Below are 20,028 nucleotides of genomic sequence, written 5' to 3' on the forward strand. Positions count from 1 at the left end.
CGTGGACTGCCGCGGTGGGGGGAGCGACGGGGGGCAGCAGCGGCAGGGGGGGGCGGAGGCGGGGCGGCCTTGCCTCGGCCGAGTCTCTCGGCGGCCCTGGGGGGGAGAGAAGCTTATTTCCCTTGGACCTCCAATCTGATCTGGCCCGTTTCTTTTTTAAACTTGGTATGTATTTTTAGCCATTTTCCCCAAGTTTCCTTCCATTTCTTTACATTTTGTTCCCAAATGAACAAACAGACATTAACCTCTGTTGTAGAATTATTTTCAACTTCTGGTAGGTTATAAAGAATTTGTAAAAATATGAAGGGAGTGATACTGTTAGTCGGCCCTCACGCCTGGGATGTTGTAAATAAACTGGACCCTGGTGAGCCTGATGGTAGTAGTCGTGACGACTCTTCAGAAACCAGTTCCCAGGAATGAGGAGCAGACAACAATCACTAACCTCGTCTCTTGCTTCTGAAGCAAGAGAGGAATGGAAACTAATTTTTTTGTTACATTTGTACCCCGCACTTTCCCACTCATGGCAGGCTCAATGTGGCTTACATGGGGCAATTTCAAGATTTTCCTGTCACCGCCTGCCACCCTCTTCCAGCAGCCACTCCTGGACCTCTGAAGCCCCAGGTAAGTATAAAAAATGTCCTTTACTTTTCCTTTAACCCCCTCTAACATTACTTTAAAGGGCTACTGTATGAGTGAACTGCAGAAGGGGGACGAGTATGATAAGTTTAATTTGCCCATCAAAGCATGGAAAGATAATTGTAAGAAGAAATAAAAGAGAAAGACAAGTAAAAGAGATGAATCTGTAGTGAGGGAAAACTGGCACACAACTGCAGGAGATGGCAAGAGTGGAGAAATGGGTGGGTACAATTGGTAAAGTTACCAAAAGTGAAAACAGGTGTTAGTACTTTCTAGATAAAGAGGGCATGGGAGTTAACACAGCAGTTATATGAAAAGTTTTAGGATGAGTTCTGGAGCAAGTAGCTGAATAAGCATTAATGAAGTTGGATTTTAAAAATAAAAAAAGTTTGGACAAATTCCTGGAGGAAATGTCCATAAACTGTTATGAAGTTAAACCTGGAGAAAACCTCTGCTTGTCCCTTAGGTTAAGTAGCCTGGAATGTTGCTACTTATTGGGACTCTGCCAGATACTTGTGACCTGAACTGAACACAGATGGAAACAGGGTACTTGGTTAGATGGACCCTTGGTCTGACCAGGGCCGTGCCGATGCGGTAAGCGAGGTAAGCGCCGCAGGGGGGGCGCCCACCTCTGGAGGGCTCCGCCGCGGTGCTTACCCTCGCCCCGGCGCCCCAGCCCAATCGTCGACTTCGGATGTCCCTGCTGCCCTCACAAGCGTAGCGCTTTTGCGAGGCAGCTCGGGCTCTCCCTCCTTCCTTCCTTAGTTCCCGCTTTGGCTCCCCGATCAGCAGCCCCCCCCCCCCCCGCGTGTTTTAACCTTTATGCGATGTCAATCAATGAAGAACGCACACCAGATTCGTTTCCAGCTTCTCTCTTCACACAGTGTCCCGCCTTCAGCGTCAGCGATGATGCATTTCCTGTTCCCGCGAGGGCGGGACACTGTGTGAAGAGAGAAGCTGGAAACGAGTCTGGTGTGCGTTCTTCATTGATTGACATCGCGTAAAGTTTAAAACACGCGGGGGAGGGGGGGCTGCTGATCGGGGAGCCAGAGCGGGAACCAAGGAAGGAAGGAGGGAGAGCCAGAGCTGCCTCGCAAAAACGCTGCAGCCTGCCACATGTAGGGGGGAGGGCAGGGGAGAGGAGAATTGTTGGCCATGTATGGATGCAGGGCAGGGAGAGAGAAGAAATCACTGGACAGGAGGGGAGAGGGCAGAGCAGGGGAGAGAATTGCTGACAGGCATGGATGGGAGGGCATGGATGGGAGGGCAGAGAGGCATGGATGGGAGGGCAGCAGCAGGGCCCAGGGAGAGGACAAATTGCTGGAAGGGGAGGGGAGAGAGGAGGATTGCTAGCTATGGATGCAGCAGGGAAGGGCAGAGAGGGACAAGGATGGACATGGGGGCCCAGGGAGAGGACAAATTGCTGGAAATGGAGGGGAGGGGAGAGAGGAGGATTGCTGGCTATGGATGGAGGAGGGAAGGGCAGAGAGGGACAAGGATGGACATGGGGGCCCAGGGAGAGGACAAATTGCTGGAAATGGAGGGGAGGAGGATTGCTGCCTATGGATGGAGGAGGAGGGAAGCGCAGAGAGGGACAAGGATGGACATGGGGGCCCAGGGAGAGGACAATTTGCTGGAAATGGAGGGGAGAGAGGAGGATTGCTGGCTATGGATGGAGGAGGGAAGGGCAGAGAGGGACAAGGATGGACATGGGGGCCCAGGGAGAGGACGGATTGCTGGCTATGGATGGAGGAGGAGGGAAGCGCAGAGAGGGACAAGGATGGACATGGGGGCCCAGGGAGAGGACAAATTGCTGGAAATGGAGGGGAGGGGAGAGAGGAGGATTGCTGGCTATGGATGGAGGAGGGAAGGGCAGAGAGGGACAAGGATGGACATGGGGGCCCAGGGAGAGGACGGATTGCTGGCTATGGATGGAGGAGGAGGGAAGCGCAGAGAGGGACAAGGATGGACATGGGGGCCCAGGGAGAGGACAAATTGCTGGAAATGGAGGGGAGGGGAGAGAGGAGGATTGCTGGCTATGGATGGAGGAGGGAAGGGCAGAGAGGGACAAGAATGGACATGGATGGGAGGGCAGGACCCAGGGAGAGAGAAGAAATTGCTGGAAATGGATATAGAGCAAGAAATGAAGAAGAAAGGAGGAAAGTAAAGAAATAAATGGAAAGGAAGCCCTGGAAATGGAGTTAAGAGGACAGATAGCAGCAGACTCAGATACTGGGCCAGCATGATCGGAAAAAGAAAGTCACTAGACAACAAAGGTAAAAAAAAAATCATTTTATTTTCATTTTAGCGTTTGGAATATGTCCACTTTGAGAATTTACATCTGCTATCTTATTTTGCAATGTATAGCAATTTGTTTCTAAGAATATTGCTGACAGTTCCTGTCAGTGTGGCAAGTGGTGAGCGATCATTTTCACCGGGGGGGGGGGGGGCGTGATCATTTTCACGGGGGGGGGGGCGCCAACTGATAGTCTGCAGGGGGGCGCCAGAGACCCTAGGCACGGCCCTGGGTCTGACCAAGTAAGACAACTCTTATGTTCTTAAGTTCTTATAAAGATTTAACCCCATGTGCCAGAACTAAATATCCTCTGAACAGACCCAAATAATGTGATTTTATTTTTGTTATAATAAGAATGCAACAGTGAAAATATCTCTAAATATTCTGCAACTAGGATTAAAGTTTTGGGAAAATTGAGCCTATACAGGAGAGCATCAACACTTTTTCTACTGTATAAATTCACTTCTGAAAGAAAAAAAAAGTTGGAATTTGGGTTCTGTTTTCAAAGTTACCGCAGAAGGAAGGAGTTATTTGAAAATAAAGCTCTGATTTGATGTTTTCTTAAACTGAGAAACTGAACTTCTTTGTGCATGAGATTTTTTCCCTTCCCTCAACAGTTATTCAGTGGATTTTTACTGTGCCATTTACAGAATGACCTTTCATTGCATTACATTGTGCTGACACACTACAGAGCACAATTGAATTTTGCTCCACACCATTTTACTGTGTTTAATGTTTGTTTAAGCCCACAGTTTCAAGGTCAAATTATAAAGCACTCTATCAGCTGCAGTTGCTTCTGCCTCTACTTACTCCATAATAGAGATGTGTATTCATTAGTGAGCTTTCAGTATGTTAGTATGCCTTAAAAAATTAGTGGGTGTTAAATCAATTTAAAGCATGCTACCCTACAAATTAACATACGTTGATAAATGTAAATTGGCCTGTTTTAATTAAAATGAATGTGTAAAACAAACTGAAAGAATGCCAAGATATTGAGAAAAAAAATGGCCAGCTGAATTGAAAATATGCATGTCCCTTCAGTAAACTCCTACCTAACAATAAAGGAGATGCCGAATTCTTACATGAGAAGAAAAGGCATGTTGAAAACTCTCCATACTGAGTCAGCCAATTATCCGGAGACACATCTACATTAGTTTGCCAAGTTGGAGTGAGGAAGAGGTTGAGTGGTAGCTGCTGCTAGGTAGAGGCCTAAATTGGTTCCCAATCGAATGGCAAGAATTTCCCTGCCCTGTTCATGTCTGAGAAACTGGGTCCAGGGGGAGAGGTGAGGGCCAGACAAAGCATCCACTTTGCTTACAGCAGATACCTTGCACCTCCATTCTTATTGACTTTTTCCCTACCATGCCAATAAGTACTAGGGAGGCCACTGACTCCCCTTTGGGCCAAGGGAATGGGTGATTGAAGGGATCAGCCTTAGTTGCACCATTGTGAGATAGTTTTGGCCATATCAAGGGCACAAAGCAACTGATATTTTGAGTCACCTTGGGTGGGAATGACAAAAAAAAAAATAGCCTTTATAAGCCTGTTGAAAAACCTATTTTGTAATAAATGGTGACAAAGTAAGGAGCAAGTACACCACTCCCTCATCATGACACCGTTATAACCAAAATTCGGATACAATGAAGTTGTGAGTATCCAGCTTATAATCGAAAAAGAAAAACGCCTATATTTCGACCCAAATTGGGAGATGGGCGTTTTTCTCGCAAAGGCGCCCAAATCGGTATAATCAAAAGCCGATTTTCAGCGTTTCCAACAGCACTCCGTCGCGGAAACGAATAAAGTTGATGGGGGCGTGGTGGAGGCGGGACTGGGGCGTGGTTATCAGCTGAGGAGAGACGGGCGTCTTTAGCTGATAATCGAAAAAAAAAGGCGTTTTGACCGCGATTTTGGGTCACTTTTTTTGGACCCTTTTTTTTCACAAACAAGTCCCAAAAAAGTGCCCCAACTGCCCAGATGACCACTGGAGGGAATCGCGGATGACCTCCCTGGACTCCCCCAGTGGTCACTAACCCCCTCCCACCAACCCCCCTCCCCCACTTTAAAAGCTTTTTTTCCAGCCTGTATGCCAGCCTCAAATGCCGTACCCACCTCCATGACAGCAGAATGTGTTTGATCCTGTCACAGCCTTTCCCTGGGTCAGATGTGGCTCTCGGGTGCACTACAGGGTCACATCAGCATTGCATTATGGTGGGTGTAGGGTATTGGGCTCCGTGATTTCATTAGCTTGTGTTACAGTCTCACGATGTTGGTAGTTGGTAGGCTCTTCTCCCATGGTGCTTTTCCTCCTGCCTACTGGGTCAGAGTGTGCCCTGTTGTGTTTCCTGTTGTAGTCCATGCAATAGTGGCCATTTTTGTAAGCCAGTTTTAGTTCCCTTTCCTGTGTTAGCCACGTTAGAGAACTTAGTTCTTACCTTGAATGTGGCTGAAAGAGGGCATTGTACAGCATTCTGCCAGCTCTGACCTACTGCTAATCTCAGTACCAGGGAAACTTGTTGCCAGTGGGGCACAACCTGTGATGTGCAGTTACTGTGAGTAAACGCGGTTATTCCAATAAAGAACGTTTTCGGAGACATTAGTCTTCAGGTGTCAACTGGTGTGCCAATGTTATACAGCAGTAACAAGTCCTAGAAGCCTGCATGTATGCAGGTCCCTGGGGCACTTTTAGTGGGTACCGCAGTGCACTTCTGCCAGGTGGACCCAGGCCCATCCCCCCCACCTGTAACACTTGTGCTGGTAAAAGGGAGGCCTCCAAAACCCACTGTACCCACATGTAGGTGCCCCCTTCACCCCTAAGAGCTATGGTAGTGTTGTACATTTGTGGGTAGTGGGTTTTGGGGGAGGGGGTTGGGAGCTCAGCACCCGTGGTAGGGGAGCTATGTATGTGGGAGCTTTTTCTGAAGTCCACCGCACTGACCTAGGGTGCCCAGTTGGTGTCCTGGCATATCAGGGGGGCGAGTGTACTACGGATTGTGGCCCCTCCCACGACCAAATGGCTCGGATTAGGATGTTTTTGAGCTGGGCGTTTTTAGTTTCCATTATCGCTAAAAAATACAAACGCCCAGCTCAAAAACGTCCATTTTTTCGAAAATACGGTTCAGCCCACCCCTTCACGGACCCATTCTCGGAGATAAACGCCCATGGAGATAGGCGTTTGCGTTCGATTATGCCCCTCCACATCTCCCAGAAGTTTTGTGTTTTTAGCTCACTTGTATAAATACCTTACATGATTGCAAGTTTCATACCTCCAGCTCGTATTAGTTGATGCAAGGTTCTGGCTCACATTGGTTGATAAACAATTCTAGCTCACATGGTAGAAACACAGTTCTGGTTCACATGATTGATGAAAGGCAAAACACACAGTGGATCCAAAAAAGTCCTCTCACAATGAGTGTCTTCCTGAACAAGGTCTTTATTAACAGTAGCAGAATTGACCCGACACGTGACGTGTTTCGGCCGTGAGGCCTGCGTCAGGGGTCTATAAAATAATATAATATACAAAAACATGCATCAAAATACAAATATAATTAAAAACATAAATAGAAATAAAAACATGAACATCCATATAAACTTTCTTATACAGATTTAAACCATTAAAACATCAGAATGAAAGATGCGAAATATATATGATAAAAATACATAATAAAAATATATAACTTTAAATCAATAAAGAATTTAAATTATATAAAGATATAAAATTATACCACATAGAGATAATGAGGACAGGGAATGTAATAAAATACACAACAAAATATAGTATAAATATAGAGAACATACCTAATATTATCTGTAGAAAAAATACCTTGTAGATCAGATGAAAAAAATAGCACTAAAGCTGCTAACAACGATATCTATAATAAATATGTAAAACGATAGAATAAATCAATACATACTCTCCATATATTCGTATATAACAGAATGAAATTGAACTAAAAGAAAAGTAGAACACAGAAATATGAACAGGGATCCCAAAAAAATGTATAGGGTAATGGAGAATAATGAAGAAGACCACATGGGTACGAGAATAAAAATGAAAACGGAAAACACTTGGAAAAAAGAAGAATAAGGCACGGCTGCCAAATGGATCAGCCAATGCCCAAAGAATATGTGAATATCTCAAGAAAAAATCATGAATAATAAAACCGAAAATGATAAAACAAAGAAGAAACTTCAGAAAAAATACCTGATATTACTGTAAAAAATAGCACTTGAAGTAATAATAAAATATGAGGAGGACAAACATAATCATAATAAAAATGAAAAAGCAAGATGACAATGGAAAAATCTATAGCATATATAAAAAGGAACACCTTAAACTACGGAGAAAACCAAAACATGACATAGGGGAAACCGCCTATGTGGCAGATGCATATACCCTTGCAAAAGTACGGTCGAAAAATGACCCACATAACATACTGGCAGAGGAGCTAGTGCATATGAGAACACATGAAGGACATATTAAACGATACTATCAACACAAAAGATGTGAAATAAGAGTCAAAAAATATATGTTGACATCTAAAAATATAGCGCTGTACCCAAAGGAATGATGACGTAACTCCCCTCGGTGTAAATCTAAAAGAAGGCAGATTGCAGATAAACAATATATATACCAATAGAAATGAGTAAAATAGTGGGTATGGGGCATGCTATAAGCTACTGCAACAGACAGCATAGCTATCGGCTTTGCAACGTGATCGAGCCATGGAAGCGCCAAAATAAATGCTGAGTACTGGAAAACACGCTAGTTTGTGTAAGGCACAATGCTACACTCTATATCTGCACAAAATCAGCACTAGTTTAAGTGAAGACATAATGAAAGCTAGCAAGACTGAGGAGAAACCGATGAAAATACTTACCGTACACAAGAAAGCGCTATGCTGCTTTGTGATACGCGATGTATGGCAAAACATGAAAACACCCTCGAGGGAAAGATTTATACCGGAAGTGAAGATGACATCACTTCCCCAGTGAATGAAAAAAAGCGTTGCTAAGGGAATATAGCGCATGCAGGTAATGGGGTCGATACTTAATAGTATGATCGATATGAGAGACCCCACTGCTCAGAGGATTAGTAAAAATAATAGGGCACACAATAAACTGTAGGTGGAATCTGACAACGATAAAACACGGGATTAGACTATATGAAAAAACTATATGTGATCCCATATGTAGTTCCAACTACATACAAAATAAAAAATAAAAAATAAAGAATAGTAATTCTGATAATCAACATGAACAAATTATATTGGAAAAAAAGTGTATGAACACATATATAGGTCCTCGTATATAATGTATATGCTATAAAAAATATAAATAAAATGGTAGTAATACTGAATGATGACACTACACAAAAAAATGAAAAAATGAAAAAATAATAATAATAATGAAAAATGGAAAATAAAAATGAATATGAAAAACAAAAAATAAAAAATGAAAAAGGAAACCACAGGAGTCTGGGAACAATAAATGAAATAAAAATCAAAATAAAATCAAAATAACAAGGATGATCATAAAAGAGGACTGAAATCCATGTCCATATTGAGTCCATGCGGTGTAGCTGTGCCTAATGTATATATAGTCCTCTGTTCTTCCCTTAGCAGTTTCTCATCTATATTGCCACCTCTCCAAGACATAAATATTTTTTTGAATACAAAAACTTTTAAATGTTCAATTGTATGATTTTTTTCAACCCAATGTGTCACCAGAGGGGCGCTATGTATCTGCCTTGTAAGGCAACTCCTATGTTCTATAATTCTTGTTTTTATGGCTCTCTTAGTTTTTCCTACATAGAGTAAGTCACAGGGACATATTATGATATAAATAACTCCAGTAGTATTGCAATCTGAAAATTGTCTGAGAGTGTAATTTTTATTATTATGCTTACTATGAAATGAAGTAATAGTAAGTGAGTGTTTGCACACTGAACATCTCCCACATGGTATATGGCCGAAGGAATCTCCTCTTGTGGACCTAGGCTCTGGAAGGGTAGAGGGAACCAAGAACTCTCTAATGTTACGATTGCGAGAGTGTGCAATAACTGGAACTTGATTTGTAAAGCAGGTATGTGTCTCTAAAATATGCCAATGCTTTTTAAAGATGTTTCTAATGCCTCCAGATAAATGTGAATATTTTAATGTGCAGACCAAATCTGGGCTAAGTTTATCTGGCTTGGCAATCAGGAGATCATTCCTATTCTTGTCAATGGCCCTCTTTAGACTATTATTTACACATGCACGGGGATATCCTCTGGAGCTAAACCTGTTAGACATGTCTACAGATTTAGCTTGAAAATCGTCAAAATCTGTACAAAGCCTACGCAACCTCAAGAACTGTGAATATGGTAAGTTTTCTTTTAATGATCTATTGTGAAAACTAGTGAAATGTAAATAATTATTCTTATCTGTAGGTTTCCTGTATATAGTAGTTTTGAACCCATATGTAGTTTTTTGTATCAAAATGTCCAAAAAAGGAATCTCACTATGGTGATGGTGCATTTGAAAACGTAAGTTGGGATCCCTGGTATTCAACCAAGTCATGAAAGAGGATAAGCTATCTGTGTTGCCTTTCCATAGCAAGAAGATGTCATCTATATAACGTTTGTACATTCTGATCTCTTTTTTATATGGGTGTATTCTGAGAAATCTCTCTTCAAACTGGGCAACATATAGATTTTCACATGGTTGATGCACACTTCTGGCTCATAGCTCGTAAGGGTAAAGGGTCATGGATTTTATATACTTCCTTTCTGTGGTTACAACTAAAGCAGTTTATATATACTATATGCAGGTACTTTCTTTCTGTCCCTAGTGGGCTCACAATCTAAGTTTGTACTGTAGCTCAAAAAAATGGCAAGTGGCTCACTTAAGTGAAAATTGTAAGAGAAATTAAGGTGTCCTTTTATGAGGCTGCGACAAAAGAGGGCTTGCGCTGGCGTCAGTGCGTGTGCTTGATACATGCTGAAACCCTCTTTTACCACAGTAGGTAAAAGGCAGGTCCTTCGTTTTTTAAAGAAAGGGCTGTGTGGCAAGTGAAGCACTTGCTGAGCGGCCATTTTGGGGGGAAGATGGGCATCCTTCTCTTTCAAAAATTCACCTGATGGTTTACTACTTGCAATGACAACACAATATGTACTAGAACATTATAATTGGTAGTGAAGGGTAAGGCAAAGTTGTAACCTATAGATGAGTAAGAAAGTAGTAAGAATTAGAAAGTAAGGTGTATCAAAGTACAGTAGTTATTTTTATTTTTGTTGAGTTCAATGTGTTTATTAAAAATTAATTTTCCCATATATTCAGCCGGCTACAGTCAGTGTTTTTTTTTTTTTTTGTCATAAGCTAGACTAGCCCTGGATATTCAGTGCTGGGCCATGTACGAGTACTGGCACTAATTATCTAGGTCAAGAATGATATTCAGGCAGGGCTGCATAAGAAAGTTATGCATGACCTGATTGAATATCAGGCTGGCACCTGCATAACTATTTCTACTTTTTAAAACCCTCCCAATCCCCCTCCCAGCCTCTCAAATAACCCCCTAGCTCCTACTCCTCCCCCCCAGGCTGTCATGCTCCAAGCCCTTCCCCTTCCCCCATGAATGAATCCTCCCACTACCTGCAACGGGCCTATCTGTCTCTCTGGTGGCCCAGTGGGGGGTTGTTGAAGGCAGGAGTGTAGCCTCCTCATTCCTGCCCCTTGCAGCTTCACTTCAAAATGGCCATCACAACTTTTCGCAATACTATACAAAGTGTGAGAGGTTGTGACAGCCATTTTAAAGTGGAGCTACAAGGGGCAGGAGTGAGGGGGCTGCTCTCCTGCCAAAAAAAATCTGTAAACCAGTAGTTGAACGCAGATTCTGAGCACAATTCAATGAAGCTGATTTGGCATGCAATTAGTAAACCCCTATGGAAGCCATAATCATTGGTGAAATGGGCCTCATTGGGACATTGAAGCTAAGTGTTTTTCAAGTTGATAAGGAAATGCTTTAGTGACATTGAAGCTAAGCACCTTTCAAGCTGATAAGCAAATGTGGGACATTGAAGCTAAGTGCCTTTAAAGCATGTTTCTGAATGTTTAGTTTCTTTATGCAGCACATGAGTGTTTTTTTCTGCAAAAAGGTTCACCAGAATTTGGGTTTGAGCAGCATTTGAAATTATCACATGAACATGAGCTTAAGCATTCGCGTAAAATAGTGTAATTTTTTCCAGACTATTTTTTTAGACCAGTGATTGAAACTTGAACCAACAGAGAACAGACAGTGGTCTGTCTAATTCAAAAGCTTTCTGAGGTCTTTTTCCCTCCATTTCTTGCATATCAATTTTCCAGTTTATTGGTTTACAGATCTTTTTTGTGGTTAACAGTACATTGAGTAGATCTGTGTGTATGTCTTTTTTAGTTTAGTATTGGCTGCGCTTCTGCCCCCAATGACTCCCCATTGGACCACCAGGGAGACAGGTGGGCTCAGGAGGTTGGGGGGGGCTCATTCAGGGTGAGGGGAGGAGTTTGGAGCATCATGACATGGGAAGGAGGGAAGGGGGTAGGAGGGAGGGGGCTATTTGTTAGGCTGGGAGGGGGATCATGAGGGTTTTAAAAGTAAAACTTGTTATGTGGGTGCCAGCCTGATATGTTCTAAATTAGGCCACTTAGCTATGTGGGTGTTGACACAGAATATTGCCGACACCCACATAACCTCTGGCTCCTCCCCAGTGCCTCCCCCAGCACTGCCCCTGACCTGCCCACTTTTTGGTCGGGCAATCTGTGGGGATATTCAGTGGCACTCTCCAGTTAAAAGCTACTGAATGTCCCCACTTAGGTGGCCAGAAGTGATTTAAGCAGGCAGGAGAGGCTCCTACTTCCTTAAATCCCTTTGAAAATCTGCTGGATTGTGTATTATGCTACAACCATGAGCCATCATCCATATATAAAGAATAATATCTTGAATGTATTGTCCTTGCCTAGTCTCTGGACTTGGGGGGGGGGGGGAGGGAGAAAGGGAACAAGGTAGAGTGGGAAGGTTAGATCATTTGGAATGGTGCCTCTGTAGCATCTGGTCAATTTGAGTATGCATTAAACACACTGAATTTATAACAAACTAGTAAAAAAGGCCCATTTCTGACACAAATGAAACAGGCGCTAGCAAGGTTTTCCTCGGAGTGTGTATGTTTGGGAGAGTGTATGTGAGAGTGACTGTGTGAGAGTCAGAGTGAAAGTGTGAGTGTGTGTGTGTGAGAGAGAGAGTGAGTCTGGGTGTGAGTGTGTTTGTGAGAGAGTGTGTGTGTGTGAGAATGAGAGTGTGTGCAAGTGTGCATGTGAGACACAGTGTGAGAGAGAGTATGTGTGTGTGTGCGAGAGAGAGAGTGTGTGTGAGACACAGATTCTCTGTGAGAGTGAGTGTATGAGACCAAGCGAGTGTGTGAGTGACTGTGTGGCACATAGAGAGTGAATGTGATACAGTGTGAGACAGAGTGTGTGAGAGTGAGAGTCAGAAAGACATTGTATATGAGAGAGAGAGTGTGAGCCCTGCCCTCCCAATCCATGCCCATCTGTCCCCTGCCCCCTCCATTCATCCTTTTCCAGCAATTCCCCTCTCTCCCTGAGCCCTGCCCTCCCAATCCATGCCCATCCATGCTCCTCTGTCACCTGCCCCCTCCATTCATCCCTATCCAGCAATTCCCCTCTCTCCCTGAGCCCTGCCCTCCCAATCCATGCCCATCCATGCTCCTCTGTCACCTGCCCCCTCCATTCATCCCTATCCAGCAATTCCCCTCTCTCCCTGAGCCCTGCCCTGCAATCCATATCCATCCATGCCCATCTGTCCCCTCCATTCATCCCTATCCAGCAATTCCCCTCTCTCCCTGAGCCCTGCCCTCCCAATCCATGCCCATCCATGCTCCTCTATCCCCTGCCCCCTCCATTAATCCCTTTCCAGCAATTCCCCTCTCTCCCTGAGCCCTGCCCTCCCAATCCATGCCCATCCATGCTCCTCTATCCCCTGCCCCCTCCATTAATCCCTTTCCAGCAATTCCCCTCTCTCCCTGAGCCCTGCCCTCCCAATCCATGCCCATCCATGCTCCTCTGTCCCCTGGCCCCTCCATTCATCCTTTTCCAGCAATTCCCCTCTCTCCATTCCATGACCCCCCCTCGCATCCATGCTCCTCTCTCTCCCATGTCCCAGCCTGGCCCGCCCTCTTCTCCCCCCACCCTTTGCATCCATGCTCCCCCTTCGCATCCATGCTGTCGTTTCTCCCCTGCCCTCCCGCTCCCATTGTTCAACTTTACTGCCCACCTTCTTCTCTCCCCCCAACATCCCCTTTTTTTTTTTTTAATTTACCTCCGTGGCGGTTCCGGCAGCGCAGCGTCAGGGAAGGAGGCGGCGCTCCCGACGTCTAGCCTTCCCTTCGCTGTGTTCCGCCTTCTTCTGACCTCATCCTTGATGTCAGAAGAAGGCGGAACACAGCGAAGGGAAGGCTAGAGACGTCGGGAGCGCCACCTCCTTCCCTGACACTGCGCTGCCGGAACCGCCACCACGGAGGTAAATCTAATATAATAAAACGCACCTTGCGTGGGTGCGATCCGTTTGTTTGTTTTTTTTTCCGCCCTCGACGTCATGACGTTTGACGCGAGGGCGGGGCAGAGACGGCTGGCTGGCTTCACACCATGAATCCATGAACCCTACAGGGAGTGTTTGAGTGACTTCAGAACGTTGTCTTCAGAACGTTCACGGTGCGTTTTATTATATTAGATAATTTAATAAACCTGTGCCAATTATACTAGTGCTCTCAAGGGATGGTGCTCCAGTAAAGGACAAATATATGTTATATTCCTCATAAGCACAACCATGGGTAGGTATATACTGTATGAACCTTGCCTTCCCTTCATTTTTAGAGTCAGGGCCACCCAATCAGCAGCAATAACACAAATTAATGAAAAAGAACTGGAGGTGGCATTAACATCTGTGCTGTGTAGACTAATTGCCAAAGAAGAAATGAAGTAAATATCCATAACCCTTGGGAGATTAGCAAATTTTCAAGTAGTCTGAGTGAATATCTGCAATGCACAGATAGAAGTATTAAAAATAAGGAAGAGAAGCCTTGGCGCTCTTGGAAGCAATGACTATGTTAATGTCCCATATGTTGAAGAGCAGCATCAGTCAGAGAATGAAATTCAGTCCAGTGACTCATCAACAGTGTTTAGAAATTTACTCACTAGGTGATGGTTGCTGTTAAGGGGAAGGAAATTTATAGAAGATTGCGGCTGATGAGGACAGGTGTGTATGAAAGCTCATCTCTAGGGCTGAATTTTGATTAAAATTTGTAATCATGATTAATCGTACAATTAAAACATTTTATATCATGATTAGTCACACAATTAAAAGTATTTTATTTATTTATTTATTTCCCACTGCAGCTCCTTGTGACTCTGGGCAAGTCACTTAACCCTTCACTGCCCTAGGTACAAACTAAGTACCTGTATATAATATGTAAACTGATTTGATTGTAACCACAGAAAGGTAGTATATCAAACTCCACCCCCCTTCCCTTCCCTAAAAGACTGATAATCTCCCTCCCTCCCTTCCACCCCCAGATCCAACTTCTCGCCTTTTCTCTTCCTTCCTTCCCTCCCTCTCCTCCCTCTCCTCTTTCCCCAGGTTTATTATCTCTCTTTCTTTCCTGGGCCCTTTATTCTCTCTCTCTCTCCTTCCCATTGTCCAGCATCTCTCCCTCTCCTCCACCCACCTGAGTGATGACACAAGCTTGGTGGTGAGTAGCACTAAACTTCTCTCATGGCTGATAGAGCCCACCACTTTGGCCACAGCTTCCATCAGTGGTTCCTTCAGTTCTGCTCACAGGTTTTTAGCTCACTTCGTCATCTGCCTCCTTTCTCAACCCTCCCCCCTCCCTCGCCTTTCTACCTTAAAGGTAGTATTGTGTTGATTCCCAGCAGTGGCAGCATTGTACATATGCTATCTGTGACCTACTCCAAAGTTTTCCCTCTGGCCTGCGCTTGACATGTCCTACTGTAAGAGAAGGATTTTCTTTGCTGATTTTGTTCCAGAATTTTGATAGAAGGGTGATTAGCACTGTTTCAGTGCTAAACAGAGGGCAGAATCCTGATTGGGATTCATGCAATTTGATATATTTGTTTAAGTATTCCATTATCTGAGTGGCAACTAGTCATCCATATTTTTTGCCATGAGGGAGTATGAAAGCCACAGGTCTGTAATCTGAGGTTTAATTTCTGCCTTTTTTTCTCATTTTTTTTAAATAATCGGTGTTAGAATAATATTGCCTTTTTCTATTGGAAACAAGCCTTTGGATAGTGTAAGAGACAGGTAAGATCTTAATTGTTCTATGAAGTGGGCTGCTTGTATTAGGTAGTTAGGGCAGCTGACTAACAGGCAGGATGATTTGGAAAATGTTTGCACTAGCTGGTTTACGGTTTCAGTGGTTGGTGGGTTGAAGGATGACCAAGTTCTGTCAGCAATTATGTTGTCATGTGAGCAGTTCATCAACAAATGTGTCCAGGTTGCAGACTCCATTCTGAAGTTCCTTTCTTAGGCTGGTGATCTGTTTTCAAAGTATTTGGCCAAGATGTCAGCTGAGGAGGTGTTTTTTCATTGTGTTGTAAATGTATGGGTGGATAACATAAGTTAACTAGCTCACAGAATTTTTTGTTGTTTATTTTGATAGCTGGGTCCCCTGGGAAACAGTGATCATAACATGATCAAGTTTGAGTTACTATCTGGGATGAACCCACAAAGGAAATCTACTGTAGCTGCATTTAATTTTTGAAAGGGTGACTATAATAAAATGAGGAAATGGTTAAAAAGAAGCTAAAAGGTTCGGCTGCAAAGGTTAGGACATTAAACCAGGCATGGATGTTATTCAAAAATACCATCTTGGAAGCCCAGACCAGATGCATTCCACATATTTGCAAAGATGGAAAGAAGGGAAAACGACAGCCAGCATGGTTAAAAGTTGAAGTGAAAGAGGCTATTAAAGTCAAAAGATTGTCCTTCAAAGAATTTAAAAAGAACCCAAATGAAGGAAATAAGAAGCAACATAAGCACTTGCAAGTCAGATGCAAAGAATTAATAAAGAAGGCTAAAAAAGAATATGAAGAGAAACTTGCCGCACAAGCTAAAACTCACAGCAACAACTTTTCAGGTACATCAGAAGCAGAAAGCCTGTGAGGGAATCCGTGGGACCATTAGATCATGAAGGAGCAAAAGGGTCACTCAGAGAAGACAAGGCCATAGAGGAGAAACTGAATGAATTATTTACTTCAGTCTTTACGGAGGAAGATGTAACAGATATGGCAGTACCAGAATTGGTTTTCAAGGGTGATGATGTGGATGAACTGAAAGAAATCTCAGTGAACCTGTAAGATGTACTGAGCCAAAAAAGGCTAAAAAAAGGTTAGGACTCTTCAGCTTGGAAAAGAGACGGATAAGGGGAGATATGATTGAGGTCTACAAAATCCTGAGTGGTGTAGCATGAGTAGAAGTAAATCGAGTTTTTACTCATTCCTAAAGTACAAAGATTAGGGGACACTCTAGGAAATTACATGGAAATACCTTAAAAATAAACAGGAGGAAATATTTTTTCACTCAACGAGTAGTTAAGCTCTGGAACATTTTGCCGGAGGATGTAGTAACAGTAAGTAGAACAAGGGGAAAGCAAAAATCAAAAGTTATTATATACCCAAGGGAACAGGAAACTCTGTGACACAAACCTAAAAAAAGAAAGGAAAAAGTCCCTGGGACATCAGATATCCATCAGTGGTAAGGCTATTAGGTCTCCTATAGCACAAAACTATTTCAAACCCTTGAGCCTACTGCAGAAATCAATCATTTGCCTCCAGTGGCCAAAACCTCTGCAATAATATTTAATCTTTATTTTAAACTTATATCCAAAATGCATTTGACATATAAATATGTTTAAAAATTCTACAAAAACAAAAATAGTTTATATATGAACTACTTCATATATAACCAATGTTTCATATAAGGCTGTAAACATAAAACTTCATGACAACTGCATTTAAGCCCACAACCACTGTGAGCAAAAATCAATCAGTGAAAGAAATATGAAACAGAGAAAGAAAATAGCGACTACTTATACTGCATTAGCAGGCTCAGCGCGGCTATGAAGCTGTCACACATAAAAGCCGCCTGAAGTGGAGAGATTTTGCTGCACCTTTAATTGATCATTGTCTCTTAATTGGACATACATTTGCAGACTTACGGTTTGCAGCTTTAGAGCAAGTCCTTCTGTCACCACGAGGAGACAATATAGATGTGATTATGTGCATGAAACGTTGGATACATTTTTTGGACACTCTAACACCTAAGGGTCTAAATCAGACTGGTGATGTGTGATCTTTTGCTCACTTTATATATATTTTTTGGAGATGATTTTTTTGAATATGACTTTTCCATTTATTATTATTATTATTATAGATGTGATTATGTGCATGAAACGTTGGATACATTTTTTGGACACTCTAACACCTAAGGGTCTAAATCAGACTGGTGATGTGTGATCTTTTGCTCACTTTATATATATTTTTTGGAGATGATTTTTTTGAATATGACTTTTCCATTTATTATTATTATTATTATTATTATTATTTACTTGTTTTATTGTATACATCATTACGTTGCACGTGGGCTCTTTAAATTCAGCAACATCATCGTTCCCACCCCTTGAGTCAGTTACCTTGAATGGCATTTTGTCCACCTACTAAATAGGTGTCAATAAGGGCTCACGTGCTAGTGGTACATGCAAATTTGGAAATTAGTGTCTGGCCATTAATAAAAAACAAATGGAAATGCAGTAATTTTACAACTGTGCTTAAAGGTGCCTCAGCGCACAGGGAAACCCACATGCTAATCATAGCGCATGGCCCCTTCTAGTACAGTTTAATAAAAGGGCCCCCAAATGTTAGAACTATTTTGGCAATCAAAATCCTTCATATCCCCCCCCCCCCCCCCCACGGTTTGGTAAGCCATGCTAGCGGCTGCTATGCGCTAATGCCGACACAGCTCATTCACTTTGAATGGGCTATGTCAGCTTTGCCTAACAGCAACTGATAGAACGGCTTAGTAATCAGGGGGGGATCATTATATTAGGGGACCTTTCACTAAAGGATATTAAGCCTCAATGTGCAGGTAGTACACAGAAAATGACCTACCACAAAATGATCTCACATCGTAGTTTATATGGTAAATCTCTACTTCAGGAAACACATGAAAGCTTGGCTGTTCAACCAGGCCTTTAATGGAAGAAGTAACTAACTTGCACAACGTGTTTTATCCGCTCTACCATTCTGACCTCATATGCAGCTATCTTGAAATTAGTACCTCTTATTTTCTTACTCCTGTATCTTATCTGTCCATCTTTGCTTACACCCTATACTGTCTATTAAAATATTTTATTGCATATTGTGTTGACAGTATAATGTAGCATACTATGCCATACTTTCTATTGTTATTTGAATATTTTTACTGCTTTAATTGTCTATTGCTTATGTATGACTTATTCATGCTGTACACTGCCTTGAGTGAGCTCCTTCAAAAAGGTGGTAAATAAATCCTAATAAATAAATAAATAAAATGCTTTAATGTGTTTGTGGTATTTTACCTGTTAGCATGCACTAACTTATGCATTACCTATTTTCTCAAAATATTTTTGGAGGGGACATGCCATAGTTGGAGAATGGAAGTGTTAATCAGCTAATGTATTTGCATTTTACCATGTGTTAACTGGTTAATGTGGAGTTAAAGCAGGAACACTTACTGCCTCCTAAATAGGAGGTAGTAAGGTCTCCCACATTACCTTTTTACCGGTACTATGTCCTAATGCGAACATCAGCGCGTGACCGGAAATACATACATTTTTAAATACCTTAAATTATGCTGTGTTGAATTTGGGGTTACATTGTTGGAAACTCCCACATTAAGATGTGCTAAACCCCAGAATTCTAGTAAAAGGGCCTTAGTGATTATTATGTTAAATGGGATTTTTTTACGTGCAAGTCTGCATGATAAAAAAAAACATACACTTTAATGATTAATTCAATTTTCTCCCCCCCCCCCCCCCCCCCCCCCCCCACCGATATTCAAAAGCATTCAACCTGCAAGGGTCAGACAGTTAAGTGCACCACAACTGAATATTGGGCCCTTCATGCTTAAGACATTTTTACTTTTAACAACTTTAAACATAAAGCATACAAAAAGATTCATTAACTAAACTGGTTATACCACAAACTCTTTAATATGATGGCATATTAAATGTGAAATAAAGCAATGGACTTGGCAATCACCTTTACGGTATAATGTAAGCCACATTGAGCCTGCTAATGGTTGGGAAAATGTGGGATACAAATGTTACAAACAAACAAACAAATAAATAAATAACAGTCTATCCCTAGATTTTCACCGGCACATGGCTGACCATGACCCACTGCAAATTTGCAGGTAGTGGATAGCCTGTTATATTGCACAATATAATTGGCTATCCACCGATTTTCAGCACAAGTTTGGTGGTCATATTTGGCTGCGAGAATACCGGGCCTATCTTAGGCTGGTTCAAACTTAACCGGCCAGCACTGAATATTGGCTTTACTTGTTAAGGGGTCCTTTTAGTAAGTCGGGGTAAAAATGGTCTGCGGTAGTGTAGGCGCATGTACTGGGCGCATGCCAGGTCAGTTTTTACCACATCTACAAAAAATGTTTTTTTATTGGGACAGGACAAATGGTAAAAATGAAACCAGCATGCGCCTTAAACCGGCCTGAGCCCTTAATGCCACCTATTGATCTAACGGTAAGGGCTCATGCGCTACATGCGTGGTGACCAGTTGGCATGCTCCAAGTGCTGATTACCTCCAGAACCAGCATGTGTAGGAGGAAATAAATAAATAATTCATTCAGGCATTAAGGGCACACACCAAATCTGAAATTACCGCCAGGAGGGTGCGCTGGCCTGGTGGTAGTATTATTTTGGCGCACGCTGCATGCACTGGCCAAAAATAAAATGGATATTCAATGCCGGTCACTGGAAACAGCCCAACATTGAATAT

This window comes from Microcaecilia unicolor, chromosome 6, assembly GCF_901765095.1.
Source record: "Microcaecilia unicolor chromosome 6, aMicUni1.1, whole genome shotgun sequence".
Lineage (NCBI taxonomy): Eukaryota > Metazoa > Chordata > Amphibia > Gymnophiona > Siphonopidae > Microcaecilia > Microcaecilia unicolor.